Raw genomic sequence first — 18,444 nt, 5'->3', positions numbered from 1 at the left:
TCAGCAGGTTTGAATAATTGGCTGGGACGTGCTGACAGGCTCTTGCTGTGTACAACCACAGTGTGTGTTGGCCTGGGGGCCCACATGTGCGCAACCAAAACCCGAAAGTAGGCAGCGACATACAGGTACATCGACTTGCCTACAATGGTCGCCTATCCACAGTACATTGTGGGCGGGAAGTGGATATTCTGAGACTGCAGAGTTGGAGAGTCCTTCTTCGGGTGCCCACAACACTACATGGGAGTACTGTTTGACAGCCAACTGGACACACCCAGGTTCTGAAAACTCCAGCATTGGCATGATGACATTATGATGAGGGGAGGTAAAAAGTAAAAGAGGGTTTATGTACACTTACAAATGAGCTTTTAAAACTGAACTCCAGGTATGGTATTTACTTCATAGTTACGTTGGTCCACCTTGGACCAATGTAAGTATGTACAGTATATGTCATACCTGTAGGACCACTGTGGACACAGGGAATCAACATATTTGTCACCCATGCCACAGTAATCACCGCTGCCCTACAAGTCCTATGAATTCTGAGTATTGCTGACTACTATAATGATTATCTGCTTCCACAGAGATCCCTCAGGTATACCATATGCATACTTACATTAGTCCAAGATCACACCTCATATTCAGCTTTTAGAGAGATAGTCATCTAGATTTTGGTTTATGTTCAATAAATCATGGTATTGTATGCTGTATGTTCAGAAATGTGGAAAAAAATAGTTTTCAGGAAAAATGTGGGCATGGCAAAAATTTGCTACACAAAATTAACATCATTAGGTTCCGACTGTACTATCATATTAGTTCCTACAATCATTTGAACTTCTAGGCAAGCATGCCCTCACACTTTGCCCTGGGTATCTTTCACTCACACCAAGCCCAGTGTAGGTATTCACTCACACCAGTGTAGGTATTCACTCACATCCCTAATATACATTCACTCAGCCATGTACAAGCATGGACTTACCCTTAGTCACTCGGTCAGGATGAAGCTGTATTCATCCCCACACATCCTCCAGTACAAAGCTCAGACAGGACACTGGGTGAAGGTTACCTACTCACCACTCTGTCCTGAGTTCTGTCTTCACCTGGCTCAGCCAATGGGTCTCTGGCAGCTAAGTGGGACATTTCCACATTCTTGCTCTGTACAAGGATGAAGACCACTGTTGGTAAAGGAAACCTGATACAAATAGGTTGGAGGGGCACTAATGGTCTCATGGAGTTGGGGTTCTTTATACAGACTGACAGCAGAGGTTGAGGGAAGATATAGTAATTGCATAAGATGAGTGTAAACTGTAACCTAGACCTAAAAACTAGACCTACAGTACATCCGATATCTAGTTTTTGTCAGCTTTTGGCACCAGCAGATCTAGCAACCAATAAGGTTAATGTGGACGTTCATGTTTTATTGAGTTTCAGATTATTTTAAAGCCAACTCCAACCAAAGCTTGAATAGAGTAAGGACACTCAAGTTTCTGCTGCTTTCATTGTTCCTGTTTTGGCCCCTTTCACACAGGCGTTCCGATCAGGTTCGCCTGTTTGTTTTTCAGGCAGACTCGATTGGACTGTCCATTCTCCTCTATGGAGCAGCGGGTGTAAACGCACATGTGTCAATTTACACTCGCCTACATCCGATCTGCTAAAAACAGACAGATTAGGATCCATTCCCCTTCCGGAAGGTTCAGCGGATCAGCTTAGATGGCAGTCGGATGTAAATGAACAGGCGGTCTCTTTACATCCGACTGCCCCATAGAGAACAGCAAAGTGGACACAGACTTGTCATCTGTCTGCTCGGCAGGGATAAAACCTCATGTGAAAAGGGGCCTTGAAGTGGTAGTAAACCCTCACATATACAGTGAAGTGACTGGCCTCAGGTGATACACAGAGATTAAACAAATCCTCCTGCATAAGTTGTACCTGTTTATCTACGACCCTTTCTTCTCTACAGCCATTCAAAGTGTTTAATTTTTAAAGCTGTCTGAGAGTTCAGAAAAAAGGAAGTGGAGATTTGAAATTACACAATGTAGAGCTCATTGAGGAGAGTTCTGCGAGCTGATTGGAAGGAAGAGACACACCCCCCTCCACACAACTCAAAGGAACAGAGCTGAGGCTGTCAATCTGCTGGAGGTCCCTCCCCTGTCACCATTTTTCTCTTGGTGTCAGGAAAACTTGTCAGAAGTGATTCATGCTGATAGTAGAGGGACAAAGCAGTAGAGAGAAACGACACTAAGTGCTCTTAATTGAGACAAGTACACACTATAGAAGGATATGCTTTTTTCATATTTCATGTCTGAGGTTTACAACCACTTTAAGATCATTCCTGCTCACTCACTTAGAAAATGTAGCTCTCCCTCATGACTCTGCCTCTGTGGAGAAGTACATTGTGAACGAAAAATCTTCTTATGCCCTTAGCAACCAGCGTCTTCTCCTGTATTGGGAGAAGGAAATAAGGTATCTGACTGATCACTAAAAGTAACCAAAACAATGACATTTCTTACTTTGGACACCATCATCAGTTATATTTCGGTATTGTAGTAGGCGTGCTTTGAAAAATGACAAGTGTGAAAAAAACAAGATAGTTCTGACTGCCAAGGACAAACTATGCAAACAAGATATGACAGTTCCACAGACAATGTCATTTACATCTTCTACAGCTACCATGGTAATGTGCTACAGGTTTGCATGTTTGTGTTATAGCTTGCCGTGTAGAGCTTTTCAGAGTTTAGCATAAAAATGCTCATTTTCTGGATCACTAGCAGTTGCGCAACAGAACTGACGTAAGAATCTGGCAAGCAACACATCCTAAAAACAGGTTTACCCACCTTTGTTTTGCTGACATTTTTTTTTTCTTACTGAAAACACGCCATATTTCTTTTTAAAAGGTATAAAGCTTAAATCTGACCTCCAGGCAGATATAAAAAACACTATTTAATGCAGTTGCATGATTTTTTATTAATAGTTAAAGCAGCTATATAATCTAAATCACTTATAAGCTTTAAAACATGTCATTTCGAAAGCTGCTGTTGATCTTTTAACGTCAGTAGCTTTCATTAAAAATATATCAGGTGATACAGATTAAGTCCTCATGTACACTTGACGTTTTTACAGCGGCTGTTTTTGGCTTTTGACGCTTTTTTCTACAGCCAGTAAACCCCCCAGCATGTTATCCTATGTGTCCATGTACACATAGACTGTGATCAACGTTTTTTGGCTGGGACGTTTGGCTGGAAAAACCTCCCAGAACTAGTGGGTTTCTAGAGGAATTTTTTAGCTGTAAAAATGCTCTAATGCTGAAAAACACAGTAAAGTGCTACAAACCGGAGTTTTTGGACTTTTTTTGACCGGGGGGGTAAAAAAACACTAAAAATGCAAACGCGGCAAAATGCCGCTAAACGCTAATGCCAAAATGCTAAAAACTAAAAAACTCACATTTTTAACGTGACTTTACACAACGTTACCAGCATTATCAAAATGTCTCGTGTGCATGAGGGCTTAGTCCTCACTCACACTTGACATTTTTACAGCTGCTGTTTTTGGCGTTTGACATTTTTTTCTACAGTCAATAAACTCCCCAGCATGTTATCCTATGTGTCCATGCACACATAGGCTGTAATCAACTTTTTTGGCAGGAAAAAACCCCCAAAACTAGTGGGTTTCTAGAGGAGCTTTTTAGTTGTAAAAACGCTCTAACGTTGAAAAACGTGGTAAAACGCTGCAAACTGGTGTTGTTGGACTTCTTTTGACCAAAAAAAAAGAATTTTTTTGGTATAAAAAAACGCTAAAAAATACAAACACGCAAAAAGGTGGGAAAACGCAGCTAAACGCTAATGCAAAAACGCTAAAAGAAGCTGAGAAACTCACATTGTGACTTTACACAGCTAACGTTACCAGCGTTATCAAAACATCAAGTGTGCATGAGGGTTTCAAGGTCCGTGTTCAGGCACTTTGGAGGTTATTTGCTAAAATTGGCGAGTGCAAAGTCAGGTGCAGCTCTGCATAGAAACCAATCAGCTTCCAGGTTTTATTGCCAAAGCTTAATTGAACAAGCTGAAGGTAGAAACTGATTGGCTACCATGCACAGCTGCACCAGATTCTGAATCTTCTAGTTTTAGTAAATCTCCCACTTTGTTTCCCAATTGTGCTTCTTTGTTGTCACATGCGCCCCAGCTGCAGACTACAAGAAGCTCTGCCAGTATGTATGGTGCAAGCATGGTTCATCATAATTACTTGGAAGCCAATTTAGAGCAATAATGTGCAGCTGACACTGGAGTGAATGCATATAGAAAGGACATGACTAAAAGAGACTGGAGGAGATCAAGAGCACTGAGATACAAAGAGATAAAGTAATAATGAAACAACCTTAGAAAAAAAAAAAGGAAAATATCACAAATACAGAACACGGTGATAAAAGAAGTATGTCCAAAGCTCTTTTGGCTATACTTCTCCTGTGAGTCAGAGGAATGCACTTATTTCTGCACACCCGTTACCCAGATTCAGCTAAAGCCCGCTGTCCGCTGACATGACAAAGCTGGTCCAGTCTCTGCAGGGGTCCCAACAATAATGTTTGGATCCACAAGGATGCCTGATCGGCAGCTGGCTCAGCCTCCTAGCATGAAGCTGAGAGCTTGAGCCAGCTGCCCCCCCCCCCCCCTCCATAGCCTGGCGCTCACTGAGCGTGGGGGCCAGAGTACAAAAATGACCCAAGAACTGAGCAATCAGCAGTCTTTCATCACTCAATTCTTGGCGTGGAAGCAGCAGGAGAGATGCAGCATGCTGCATCTACATAGGTGAGTATGTATGTTTTTTTTTCAAATCCCGCACTTCTCTTTTAAAAAAAAGAATGTTTTAGGGTTTACATCTACTTTAAAAGTTGTTTACATACAACTAGCACGAGTACCTGAATCTATCCTTATATCAACCCACTGACATACACTATATTGCCAAACGTATTGGGCCAGCCCTCCAAATCATTGGATTCAGGTGTTCCAATCACCTCCATGGCCACAGGTGTATAAAATCCAGTACCTAGGCATGCAGACTGCTTCTACAAACATTTGTGAAAGAATGGGCCACTCTCAGGAGCTCAGTGAATTCAAGCGTGGTACCGTGATAGGTTGCCACCTGTGCAATAAGTCCATCCATTAAACTTCCTTGCTACTAAATATTCGATGGTCAGCTGTTAGTGGTATTATAACAAAGTAGAAGCAACTCGGAATAACAACAACTCAGTCACCAAGTGGTAGGCCACATAAAATGACAGAGAGGGGTCAGAGAATGCTGAAGCGCAAAGTGCGCAGAAGTCGCCAACTGTTTGCAGTCAATAGCTAAAGACCTCCAAATTTTGTGTGGCCTTCAGATTAGCACAACAACAGTGCGTAGAGAGCTTCATGGAATGGGTTTCCATGACCGAACAGCTGCATCCAAGCCTTACATCACCAAGTGCAATGCAAAGCGTCGGATGCAGTAGTGTAAAGTACGCCGCCACTGAATTCTAGAGCAGTGGAGACGTGTGACCAATCACGCTTCTCTGTCTGGCAATCCGATGGACATGTTTGGGTTTGACGATTGCCAGGAGAACGGTACTTGCCTGACTGCATTGTGCCAAGTGTGGTGGAGGGAGGATTATGGTGTGGGGTTGTTTTTCAGGGGTTGGGCTTGGCCCCTTAGTTCCAGTGAAGGGAACACTTGGAACACAAAGTGGAGTTCCAGTGAAATTGTAAAAAAATAAGTCAGCAGCTACAAAATCTAGTAGCAGCTGACTTTTAAAAAACAGCCACTCACCTGCCCCTCAATCCCGCAGTGTCCTCACAGAAGCCCGTTTCACCGGCCCTCCTGAGTTCACTGCGCCGGCATCTTCAGTGTGGGCACCCGGCTGGGACAGCTTGCGGCTTCACAGCCGGGTGCCCACTGCGCATGCATGAGTAGTGCTGCGCTTTCTTAATGGTCCTGTAGTCTTCTGGGACCTGTCACATGTCCTAGAAGACTATGGGAAGGGAGAGGGGAGGACAACTTCCATTTCCAATTGCCTAGGCAATCACAGCAGAACTGAGAGCAGGCACCTGTCAATTTTGGATACCCTCCCACCCCCCGCTCCCCAAAGGTGCCAACCCTTAATGGGGAGCGGGGGACCAGTCCTCAAAGCAGAACTTCCCCTTTTGGGTGGAGCTCTGCTTTAAGTCATTAGCATACCAAAACATTTTGGACAATTTCATGCTCCCAACTTTGGGGGAACAGTTTGGGGATGGTCTCTTCCTGTTCCAACATGACTGCGCACCAGTGCACAAAGAAAGGTCCATAAAAGACATGGGTGAGCATGTTTGTGGTATAGGAACTTGACTGGCCTGCAGAGTCCTGACCTCAACCCAACAGAACATCTTTAGGACGAATTAGAGCTGAGACTGAGCCAGGCCTTCTCGTCTGACATCAGTGCCTGACCTCACAAATGTACTTCTGGAAGAATGGTCAAACATTCCCATAGACACACTCCTAAACCTTGTGGACAGCCTTCCCTGAAGAGTTGAGGCTGTTATAGCTGCAAAGGGTGGGCCAAATCAACATTGAACCCTATGGGCTAAGACTGGGATGTCATTAAAGTTCATGTGCCTGTAAAGGCAGGTGTCCCAATACTTCTGACAATATAGTGTACCATGCACAGCAGCATTTAAACTTGGAGAGGGAGTGGCAGCACTCTGTGCTAATCAGGCTCTGCTGAAGGCATATGGACACATGTGCCAACAGGAACAAAGTGCAGATCAAGATGCTTTATCAGTGTGTGCCCCTTTGGCGCCAAGCAGTAGGCAGGTAAAGGTGACACCACTGTAGTCGTTAACACGGATCTAAACTGTTGAACCTGTGACCAAAAAGACAAGCAGAGGGCAAAGGACTACTAACCAGCATTACATATAGATTTCCTGCAGCTAATCTTTTACCTATTACTTATCTACCGTGTTCTCTGAAGGCGTCTCTCTAGGTTGACGCAGGGCTTTGTTTCCTCCTGTGAGAACAGTCATGGCAGTTTGCTTTGTTTTTATAGGTTTCTGTGCAAGAGAAGTTGTGATGGATAGACGTATCCACAACGTTAATCACAGGAAATCCAACCAAATATTTCCCACAAGCATCTGCCACAGTACAGTTGTTCATCTGACCAACATCCAACTTTGAGGACAGAAATTTTAAGATGACTGTGACATGATGTTTTCAGTCAGCATGCGGTTAGAGAACCCAGATGGAAGTTTCTCTTCAAGGGATTGGTGCATTGAATCAGCACTGCAATAAAAGCACTGAAGTCCAGAGGGACGTTGTTGAAAAATACGTTAATATAAAAAGGATATGTGTACTTTTGGTGCCCTTGTAGATTTCTACACCTCCTCCATTCTCTCCCACCTTATTAGAGGGTATTCCCACTTCTAACACCATTGTCTCAAGATGTTCAGTGTGCACAATGTACAGGTTTGCACAGTCCTTGGCTGAAACCTCTGAGCTATACTCAGCCATAAACGCTGTGCTGGTTAACAGCTAGTTCCCAAAAATAGAACTTGATGTTATTTTTATTGAAGTGACCCTACCACACAAGTAAAGTGTATCAAGCTAACATGAACCTAGAAAAGCATGTAGGGAAGGGAAAGCTCCTTCATTCATGAGGAATGGTCCCCGTAAGTCTGCTGGGAAACCAACTTCCAAGAATGTGGATCTTCTAGGTGCCTTGCAGCTCTCACTGGTTTAACCTGCTGACTTTTCCACACTAGCAGAGAGGTCATCTTCTACATTGCACAACATTCTTAAACATCATTGCAAACATCTTGCTGATTCTGTTCTGGAGATACTGAATGACTAAGGAGTTTAAAGTGGGAGGGTTGGTCTACTATAGTCACATGGAGGTTGATTTACTAAAGCTGGAGAGTGCAAAGCCTGGAACAGCTCTGCAAAGCCAGGCCATTCATGGGTTGAGGGCTGAACAAACTTTCTTTGGAATAATCAGAAATTTTGTGTGTTTTGTAATCCGATGACACCACCATTGATTTCAAAATTTGACCAACCAAGCCTTCAATGTCACCTCATGTTGCCACAGAAAAGAATTTTGTGGCTGGGAATCTTCTTTTCTTTCCAGGCCACAGCTCATACTCATTTCTTTTTTGATATTTCTCGCACAATTCTCCCAACATTGATGATAAATTAGTTTGTTTTTCAAAATATCTCCAACATGCTTGACCACTCAAATTCGATGGTTGTATGAAAATTGACTGATGCTATGGCCCACTAACAATGTGAAATTCGAACAAAAATTCTTAGCTACAATTTTTGAAATTAAATTTATTTTAGAATTTGACCCATGTATGGCCAGCTATAGAAACTAGAGATGAGCGAATTATTCAAAAATTCGATTCGGCCGATTCGCCGAATTTGCGGGAGAAATTCGATTCGATGCGAATTTATTCGCCGCGAATTTAACTTATTTAAAGGGTTTCTAGGCTTCAGAGAGCCTTTATATTAGTGCAGAACACTGTACCTTTAATTTAAATGCCCTTGGAGTCTGCTGGGGAAGAGAAATAATACTGTCAGTCAGTATGACATGCAGATGAGTGCCATCGATCTTAGAATCACTTCACTCATTTGGGCAGTCACGGGGCACGACGAAGAAGAAGAAGAATGAAAAGAAGACGAAGAAGAAGAATGAAAAGAAGACGAATGAAAAGAAGAAGAAGAAGAAGAAGAAGAAGAAGAAGAAGAAGAAGAATGAAAAGAAGAAAAGAAGAAGAAGAAGAAGAAGAATGAAAAGAAGAAGAAGAAGAAGAAGAAGGATGAAAAGAAGAAGAAGAAGGATGAAAAGAAGAAGAAGAAGGATGAAAAGAAGAAGAAGAAGAAGAAGGATGAAAAGAAGAAGAAGGATGAAAAGAAGAAGAAGGATGAAAAGAAGAAGAAGGATGAAAAGAAGAAGAAGGATGAAAAGAAGAAGAAGGATGAAAAGAAGAAGAAGGATGAAAAGAAGAAGAAGAATGAAAAGAAGAAGAAGAATGAAAAGAAGAAGAAGAAGAAGAAGAAGAAGAAGGAAAAGAAGAAGGAAAAGAAGAATGAAAAGAAGAATGAAAAGAAGAATGAAAAGAAGAATGAAAAGAAGAATGAAAAGAAGAAGAAGAATGAAAAGAAGAATGAAAAGATGAATGAAAAGAAGAAGAAGAAGATGAATGAAAAGAAGAAGAAGAAGAAGAAGAATGAAAAGAAGAAGAAGAATGAAAAGAAGAAGAAGAAGAAGAAGAATGAAAAGAAGAAGAAGAATGAAAAGAAGAAGAAGAAGAATGAAAAGAAGAATGAAAAGAAGAAGAATGAAAAGAAGAAGAATGAAAAGAAGAAGAATGAAAAGAAGAAGAAGAAGAATGAAAAGAAGAAGAAGAAGAATGAAAAGAAGAAGAAGAAGAATGAAAAGAAGAAGAAGAAGAAGAATGAAAAGAAGAATGAAAAGAAGAAGAATGAAAAGAAGAAGAATGAAAAGAAGAATGACAAGAAGAAGAAGAATGAAAAGAAGAAGAAGAAGAATGAAAAGAAGAAGAAGAAGAATGAAAAGAAGAATGAAAAGAAGAATGAAAAGAAGAAGAAGAAGAAGAATGACAAGAAGAAGAATGACAAGAAGAAGAAGAAGAATGAAAAGAAGAATGAAAAGAAGAAGAAGAATGAAAAGAAGAATGAAAAGAAGAAGAAGAAGAATGAAAAGAAGAAGAAGAAGAATGCGAAGAAGAAGAAGAAGAATGAAAAGAAGAAGAAGAAGAAGAATGAAAAGAAGAATGAAAAGAAGAAGAAGAAGAATGAAAAGAAGAAGAAGAAGAATGAAAAGAAGAATGAAAAGAAGAAGAAGAAGAATGAAAAGAAGAATGAAAAGAAGAAGAAGAAGAATGAAAAGAAGAAGAATGAAAAGAAGAAGAAGAAGAATGAAAAGAAGAATGAAAAGAAGAAGAATGAAAAGAAGAAGAAGAATGAAAAGAAGAAGTATTCCAGTACAGCAAAAAGTGTATCTGCAGAGAGCTCCGCTATTTCTGACAGTTCTCTGACAGTTCCTTCACATTTACAGCGGTTGAAACATTGTATCTATTTATTTCCGAATAAAAACATCTGTATCCTAAATGGAAACAAATAGATACAATGTTTCAACCGCTGTAAATGAACTGTCAGAAATAGCGGAGCTCTCTGCAGTGACACTTTTGCCGGCTGATCGGGGAAAATTCGATTCGTGCACCCGAAGTTTGCTAAAATTCGGATTCGATGCAAATCGAATTTTTCCTGAAATTCAAAACGAATTCCACTTCGCCAGGTTCGATTCGCTCATCTCTAATAGAAACCAAACAGCTTCCAGGTTTTGTCAAAGCTTAATTGAACAAGCTGAAGTTAGAAGCTGATTGGCTACCATGTACAGCTGCACCAGAGCTTGTACTCTCCAGTTGTAGTAAAACAATCCAATGATCCTTATCCAGTTTTGTAACAGACATATTGCACCCCCTGCATCCAGGCACTGTCAACAAAAATGAGGGGATAAACTAGTTTTGGTGCACAGATTTTGGTGAATTTTTTTGCTTTGATAATTTGGAGCAATTTATATAGGCAACAAAGCTTTAAAGTCATTCTAAACTCTAATCATTAAAGCAGAGCTCCACCCAAAATGTGAAGTTCCACTTTAAGTCTTTGTCCCCTGCTCCCCATTAAGAATTGACATCTTTGGGAAGCGGGTACCTGAATTCAACAGGTACCTGCTCCCACTTCTGCTGCGATTGCCTAGGCGATCAGAAGCGGACGCTGTCCTACCCCCTCCCTCCTCGTAGTCTTCTGCGAAAACTAGGGGGCCATTCACAAAGCGCAGCGCTACTCGCACATACGCAGTGGGTACCCGACTGTGAAGCCGCAAGCTGTCACAGCCTGGTGCCCACACTGAAGATGCCGGCGCCAGGGAGAGAAGACAGCCGGTGGGGACACTGCTGGACCAAAGGACAGGTAAGTGTCAGTATTTTAAAACTCAGCAGCTACAGTTTTTGAAGCTGCTGACTTTTATTTATTTTTCAGGTGGAACTCCACTTTAAGGTGATTAGATAACCCTGAATTAAGGCAAAACATTTTTAAGTATTAGTATCTCCCCCTCACCTCCCCTAATACTTACCTGAGGCCTCACTCAATTCAGCGTCATGCCCATCTGGAGTCTCTCTCCCTTTTCCCCCCCACCTCATAGCCCAATGGCTCCTGCTGCTGTCAGTCAAATCCTATTAAAGGGAGTAGGGGGTGGGGCTGAGACACGCTGTCTGTGTCTATGGACCATGATCGAGCCTGCAGGTGTGCCAATATAAATATATATATATATATATATATATATATATATATATATATATATAGCACACTGAGAAGAGGAAGAGCCAAGTGTGTCGGTGGGGGAAGAGGAGGTTTAGGGTCGCTCTGTGCAATGGAATTGCACAGAGCAGGTAAGTATACCATGTTTGTTAACCACTTTCCCACCGCCCTATAGTAGAACTACTGCTACAGGGCGGCAGGGCTTGCAAAATCACGTATATATGCGTGATTTGCATTTCCAGATAGGGAACGCATGCGCCGCCATTGGCAGCTAGGGATGTCAATCACTGGGTCCTGGCCGGAGATTGACACAGGTCTCTCTCCTGCCAGCAAGCACATACTGCTTTGAATTTCTCTGCACAGCAGAGAAATACAAAGCAGCATGTCTCCCTAGTAGAACTATTAAAAATAAATATGCCATCTTGACGGACTCCTACAGTAAGACAAGGAACCCCCACCCTCTAGTCTATTATTATTTATTTATTACAGGTACATATAGAGCGCCGTCAATTTATGCAGCGCTTTACATATATATATATATATATATATATATATTGTACATTCACATTGATCCCTAACCCTCAAGGGAAATACAATCTAAGGTCCCTAACTCACATTCATACATAATGTACTAAGGGTAATTTAGACAGGAGCAAATTCACCTACCAGCATGTCTTTGGAATGTAGTGGGAAACCGGAGTACCTGAAGGAAACCCACGCAGGCACAGGGAGAACATGCAAACTCCAGGCAGGTGGTGCCATGGCTGGGATTTGAACCAATGACCCTAGTACTGCCAGGTGGAAGTGCTAACCATTTAGCCACTGTGCTGCCCATATTATTTCTTCAATCATGCAACTGTCAGGTCTGTCATCTTGATATGAATATTCTCTGAACATTTTCAGTAAAAAATGATGTAAAGGAAAAAATTATCATAGTTTAACTTTAGGTTTGTGGTTTAAACCCACAACAGTAAAATCAGTCTGTATATGCAGTAAAGCATGCTTGTTATACTCACTATGGAACCTAAGGGGTTATTCGTCTGCATTGTGTAAAAAGGCCATTTGATCCAGATTGCTCTGTTCCTCCCCTTGTTTAAGCGAGACTGTCAGACTGAACCATATGCCTTTTGCACATGCTCAGTTTGGTGTGTACTGTATAGCTAGAGAGGTTTTTTTTTTTTCTTGGGAGAGTGCATGTGACCAGCACAGGGCCAATCAGCACTGTGCAGGCAGAAGTCAGGCATTCTGCATCCTCCAAGAGTAGAAAAAAAACTCCTACAAGTTTTAGCTAGTGCTTGGTTGAACACTGATAGAAGCCACAAGACTGCTCCAACTGCTGATGAGAAAAGGTATTTAGCAGTTTATATTTACAAAAACAATTGAATTTCCATGTTCTCTGTACTGTGGGAGACCAGATATAGTGCTGGGTTTAGTAAAACTTTAAGTTAATTGGAATTATGGGTAAACAGGAGGATAAAGAACAGTAAAGTACTGTCACTTTTGATAAATTTACAACACATGCAGCAATGATTATTCATGCCAAAAAACCTGAAGGCCAAAACTTTTGTTGCCAAGTTAATCTTTAGAAGCTGAAAATGAATGTCCTGAATATGAAACCTAAAGAAATTGCTGGGGCTAGCTGTAATTTGACATTGTGTTCGTTGCAGACTTCTGAGAAAAGCAGTAGGGAGATAGGAATTCTGAGAAGACCCGTACACAGAATATCGTGGTTATAGTTGTAATGAAAAGGCAAACCTAATTTTCTGGCAATCTCAGAAAATCAGGGCTGGCTGTAGATTAAAAATAGAAATGTTACATTTTATAGCAATTTGCAAAATGATGGTGAAAGACCAGCTTCTGTAATGCCGCTTGGTGGAACATATTTACTATAATGACATTCATGGGTCAGTGCTTGGGGCAGCAGAAAACCTAAACAAATGTACACATTTTGATCGTTTTTAATTTTTATTTAGTTTCCCTCTGGCTAAACTTAGCAAGAAAACTGTAAGAGGAAAAGGGTGGAAGGGATGTTGAGAGGAGTCATAAATATTCATTACTGAGGTTTAAGAAACACAAAACCTTTGATCCTTTCTCTTGTTTAGAGGTTGGGGAGGTAAACATAGCCTTGTATATTAGTCCTCATCAGTGACAGACTGACCATTTGGAAACGCGGGCACTGCCCGAGGGCCCGGGATCCTTAGGGGGCCCCATGAGATGCCCCTGGTACCTTTTTCATAGGCTTTTTTAAGTTTGGGCAAGGACACAGGGGCCCCATGATCCCCTATTGCCCGGGGGCCCCATGAGTTGTCAGTCCGCCCCTGGTCCTCATGCACACTGGACATTTGATAACACTGGTAACGTTAGCTGTGTAAAGTCACATTAAAAATGTGAGTTTTTCAGCTTTTTTTAGCGTTCTTGCATTAGCGTTTAGTGGCATTTTGCGGTGTTTTCCCACGTTTGTGTTTTTTTTTTTACCAAAAAAAATTAAATTTTTTTGGTAAAAAAAACTTCCAAAAATGCAGGCTTGCAGCGTTTTACCACGTTTTTCAGCATTGGAGCATTTTTAAGCTAAAAAACTCCTCTAGAAATACACCAGTCCTAGGTTTTTTTTCCAGACAAAAAAAACATTGATTACAGTCTATGTGTGCATGGACACATAGGATAATATGCTGGGGGGTTTACTAGCTGTAGAAAAAAAACATCAAAAGCTGAAAACAGCCGCTGTAAAAACTTCAAGTGTACATGAGGACTTAGGAAGACAGCTTGCTTACTCCAATTGTGCATTATGGCCATTGTTTTTTACTAACATCATCACGTGACAAGTGAAATTATCATTTGGATGTACAGATGGGTGTATATATACAGTCCTGATTGCTTGTAGCATTTTTGAAAGTTGAGTATTCTCCATTATACTCAGTCCCCATTATTCCCACTTCTGAGCAGTTCAGTGTGGGATATCTGCATAGTTTCATTATTAAAAGAAAAAAAAAATACTACCATCAAAACCATATAATGCAAAATTAAATTCAGTCCTGTGTGATGCTTAATGGATTTTAAAAACATTCTCAATTATCTCAAAATAAACAACTGCATAACCACACCAGATTTTGTAAATGTGATGAAAAAAAAAATCTCAGAGTGACATCCTAAGTTTGGAACAAGCTACATAAGTTTGTTGAAGAGCCAAAAGATATCTGTAAATTTTTTTAACCACTTGCCCTCCAGAGGATGTACCCCTTCCTGGCCAGGCCACTTTTTGCGAAACAGCGCTGCATTATTTTAACTGACAATTCATGCAACACTGTACGTAAATTAAATTTATGTATTTTTATTCCAAGGAATAGAGCTTTTTTTCAGTGGTATTGATCACCTCTGCATTTTTTTTGCGCTATAAAACAAAAAAACCCACCAATTTTGAAAAAAAAATTAAAAATATTTTTGACTTTTTGCTATAAAACATATCCAATAAAAAAATGTAAATCAAATTTTTTCATAAATGTAGTCCAAAATGTATTCTGCTACATGTCTTTGCTAAAAAAAAATCCCGATACATGTAAATTAATTGGTTTACGTAAAAGTTATATCATCTACAAATAGCAGTATATATAATGGAATTTTTTTTTATACTAATAATAATGGGGGCAATCAGCAACTTATAGCGGGACTGCGGTGGGCACTCTGACACTGGGTGGGAAATAACTGCCACTGACATTAATACAGTGATCAATGCTAATAAATGGGCAGGAAGGGGTTAACATCTGGGGCGATCAAAGGGTTAACTGTGTGCTGTGTATGTTTTACTGTGTGCTGTGTTTTACTAGGGAGACAAGCTGTTTTGTATCTCTGCTGTGCAGAGAGATACAAAACAGCATTTCCATGCTGACAGGAGAGAGACCTGTATTGTATACACACTGGTTTCACCCCTGTCAGCATTACCCAACAATCACAGAATGCCAGCTGGGACCTGGTGATTGACATTCCTAGCCGCCACTAGCTGCACAGGTAGGGTGACGCACACGCCTCCTAACAGGAAATACAAATCAAGTACACATATACAGTTGTGTTCAAAATAATAGCAGTCAGACGTCACTAACCTGATCAATCACTGTTTTTGGTAGAAATGATATTTCTACATGGCAAATAATTTACTAGCAGGTGTAGTAGAGTAGTAGAAATCCAACAGACCCAACAGTCATGACATGCATGCTGCTGATTCTGTGTAATTGAATCACTAATTGAAAGGGGCATGTTCAAAATAATAGCAGTCTGGAGTTCTATTAGTGAGGTCATTCATTCTTTGAAAAACAGGTGGCAATTATTGCCCTTATTTAAGGAAGGAAGGCAGCAAATGTTGGACATGCTGGTTACAGTGCATTTCTCTCTGAAATTCTGAGGAAAATGGGTCATTCCAGACATTGTTCAGAAGAACAGCGTACCTTGATTAAAAAGTTGATTGGAGAGGGGAAAACATATAAAGAAGTGCAGAAAATGATAGGCTACTCAGCTAAAATGTTCGCAAATGCTTTAAAATGGCAACAAAAACCTGAAAGACGTGGAAGAAAGCGAAAAACTACCATTCGAATGGATAGAAGAATAGCCAAAATGGCAAGGACTCAGCCAACAATCATTTCCAGGAAGATCAAGGAAGGTGTAAAGTTCCCTGTGAGTACTGTTACAATTAGAAGACACCTATGTGAAGCCAAGCTATCTGCAAGAAGCCCCCGCAAAGTCCCACTATTGAAAAAAAGACATGCTGAAGAGGTTACAATTTGCCAAAGAGCACATTGACTGGCCTAAAGAGAAGTGGAGCAACATTTTGTGGACTGATGAAAGTAAGATTGTTCTTTTTGGGTCTAGTGGCCGGAGACAGTTTGTCAGACGACCCCCAAACACTGAATTCAAGCCACAGTACACTGTGAAGACAGTGAAGCATGGTTGCGCAAGCATCATGATATGGGGATGTTTCTCATACTATGGTGTTGGACCTATTTATCGCATACCAGGGATCATGGATCAGTTTGAATACATCAGAATACTTGAAGAGGTCATGCTGCCTTATGCTGAAGAGGACATGCCCTTGAAATGGGTGTTCCAACAAGACAACGACCCCAAACACACCAGTAAACGTGCAACATCTTGGTTCCAGACCAACAAGATTGATGTTATGGAGTGGCCAGCCCAATCCCCGGATCTTAATCCAATAGAAAACTTGTGGGGTGACATCAAAAATGCAGTTTCTGAGGCAAAACCAAGAAATAAAGAAAAACTGTGGAATGTAGTCCAATCATCCTGGGCTGGAATACCTGTTCACAGGTGCCAGAAGTTGGTTGACTCCATGCAACACAGATGTACATCAGTTCTCAGAAACAGTGCTTATACAACTAAATATTCATTAAGTGATTCAAAGGAAAGCAAAATCTTCAAACATTTTTCAGTTTATATAGTGAATGTTTGAGTTTGTAAAGAAGAATACAAACACTGCTATTTTTTTGAACAGTCTAATATTCACTTTTCTTCAATTTATTTAGAGGAACAACACAAATTTGATATATTTGTCTTCATGTTTTGATTTGGAATAGAATGTGTAGTGTTCCCAATGCATTTGTGTGTATGGAAATAAAAGCTATTATTCACTTTTTTCAACACACTGCTATTATTTTGAACACAACTGTGTGTATGTACACACACACACGATTTTGCACAGCCCTGCCGCCCTGTAGTAGTACTTCTGCTATAGGGTGGAGGTAAAGTGGTTAATAATGGGGCCTGTTGCTAGGGTTTCAAATTTTAAATCTGACACTTAGGAAAATAATACCAAACATCCAAGGTAATTTAATGATGAAATGAATTAATTCCAGAATATAGCCAACGTGTCTCAGGGCCCACCACACACATTAGATCTATTATGCTATGAATCAATTTAATTACCTAGGACTCTTAGATGTTTGTTTGCCGCTCTCATTGGATTGTATGTGTTGAGTTCTCACCTCTGAGTCCTTTCCCTTTCTCCTGAGGGTGGTCCCCATTTTGTGGAATGCTGCTGAACTGGAACTAGTGTGACCAGTGAAAACTTCAGTGACTTAGAAAATCCAAATTGGTGTCCCATTTGTTCTTGTGTTTGAAGTGAAGAAAACAAGTCAGGCCCCAGTAACATAGTAAAACTATATCATAGAGGGGCACTAAAGAAGGTTTGATGACCAATAAAGGGTATTGCAGTCATTTTGTTTTGTTTGCTTATAGGCAGGACAAATGTACAATAAAGTACCGGGTCACTTTGAAGTGAACTGGTCTAAAGATAACAGCTTTGCTGGTGCCTTCTAGGGCCCCGGTTTATGATTAAAATGGAACTAAAAGTAAAACTTTTCGGCTAAAGTTTTTAAGGGTTAGAATTTCTGTCAAGTTTTTATTGCTACCTGTGGAAGATTCACCCCTTAATTTTTCCTGGAGACCATAGTCTGGTGAACCTCACTTTTGGGGGTTTTCCTCTCATTTCCTTTTGTGCCTCTAAGCCCGTGGTCTCCAAACTGCATCCCGGGGGCTGGATGTGGCCCTTTGCTTGCTTTTCTGGCACTCGGAGCACTATTTCATCCACTGATACCAAAAATAAGGCATAATTCCCCCACTGACACCAACTAAGGGGCACAATTCCTTCCAATGACACCAATGATGGGGCACAATTCCTCCCAATGACACCAACTATAGGGTACAATTCCTCTCAATAACACCAATGACAGAGTACAGTTCCTCCCACTGATGCAAACAATGGGTCACAATTCTTCCCACTGACACCAAAAATATGGCACTATCCCTCCCACTGACACCAAAGATGGGGCATTGTCTATTCTCACTGATGTCAGGAAGTTTTCTACTCCCAACGGCCACAATTCGGCCCCCTTGAAGTCTGAAGGACAGTAAACTGGCCCTTTGCTTAGAAAGTTTGGAGAACCTAGCTCCAAGCCAACAAGTGAAGGGAAATCTCCCCTGTGGTGCCTTTTGGATTCTAACCCAAGGCTGTTTCAACTGATGTATATTCCCCTTTACTGCTCACACACCCCCTCCCCCATTATTCAACTATTAAATATCAGTGGTACCTAAATGGTTGCAGAAGTTCTG

The sequence above is a fragment of the Staurois parvus genome, unplaced genomic scaffold, assembly GCF_062004578.1.
Source record: "Staurois parvus isolate SC_StPar_1 unplaced genomic scaffold, SC_StPar_1.0 ptg000061l, whole genome shotgun sequence".
Lineage (NCBI taxonomy): Eukaryota > Metazoa > Chordata > Amphibia > Anura > Ranidae > Staurois > Staurois parvus.
Note: the sequence above shows the minus strand (reverse complement) of the source record.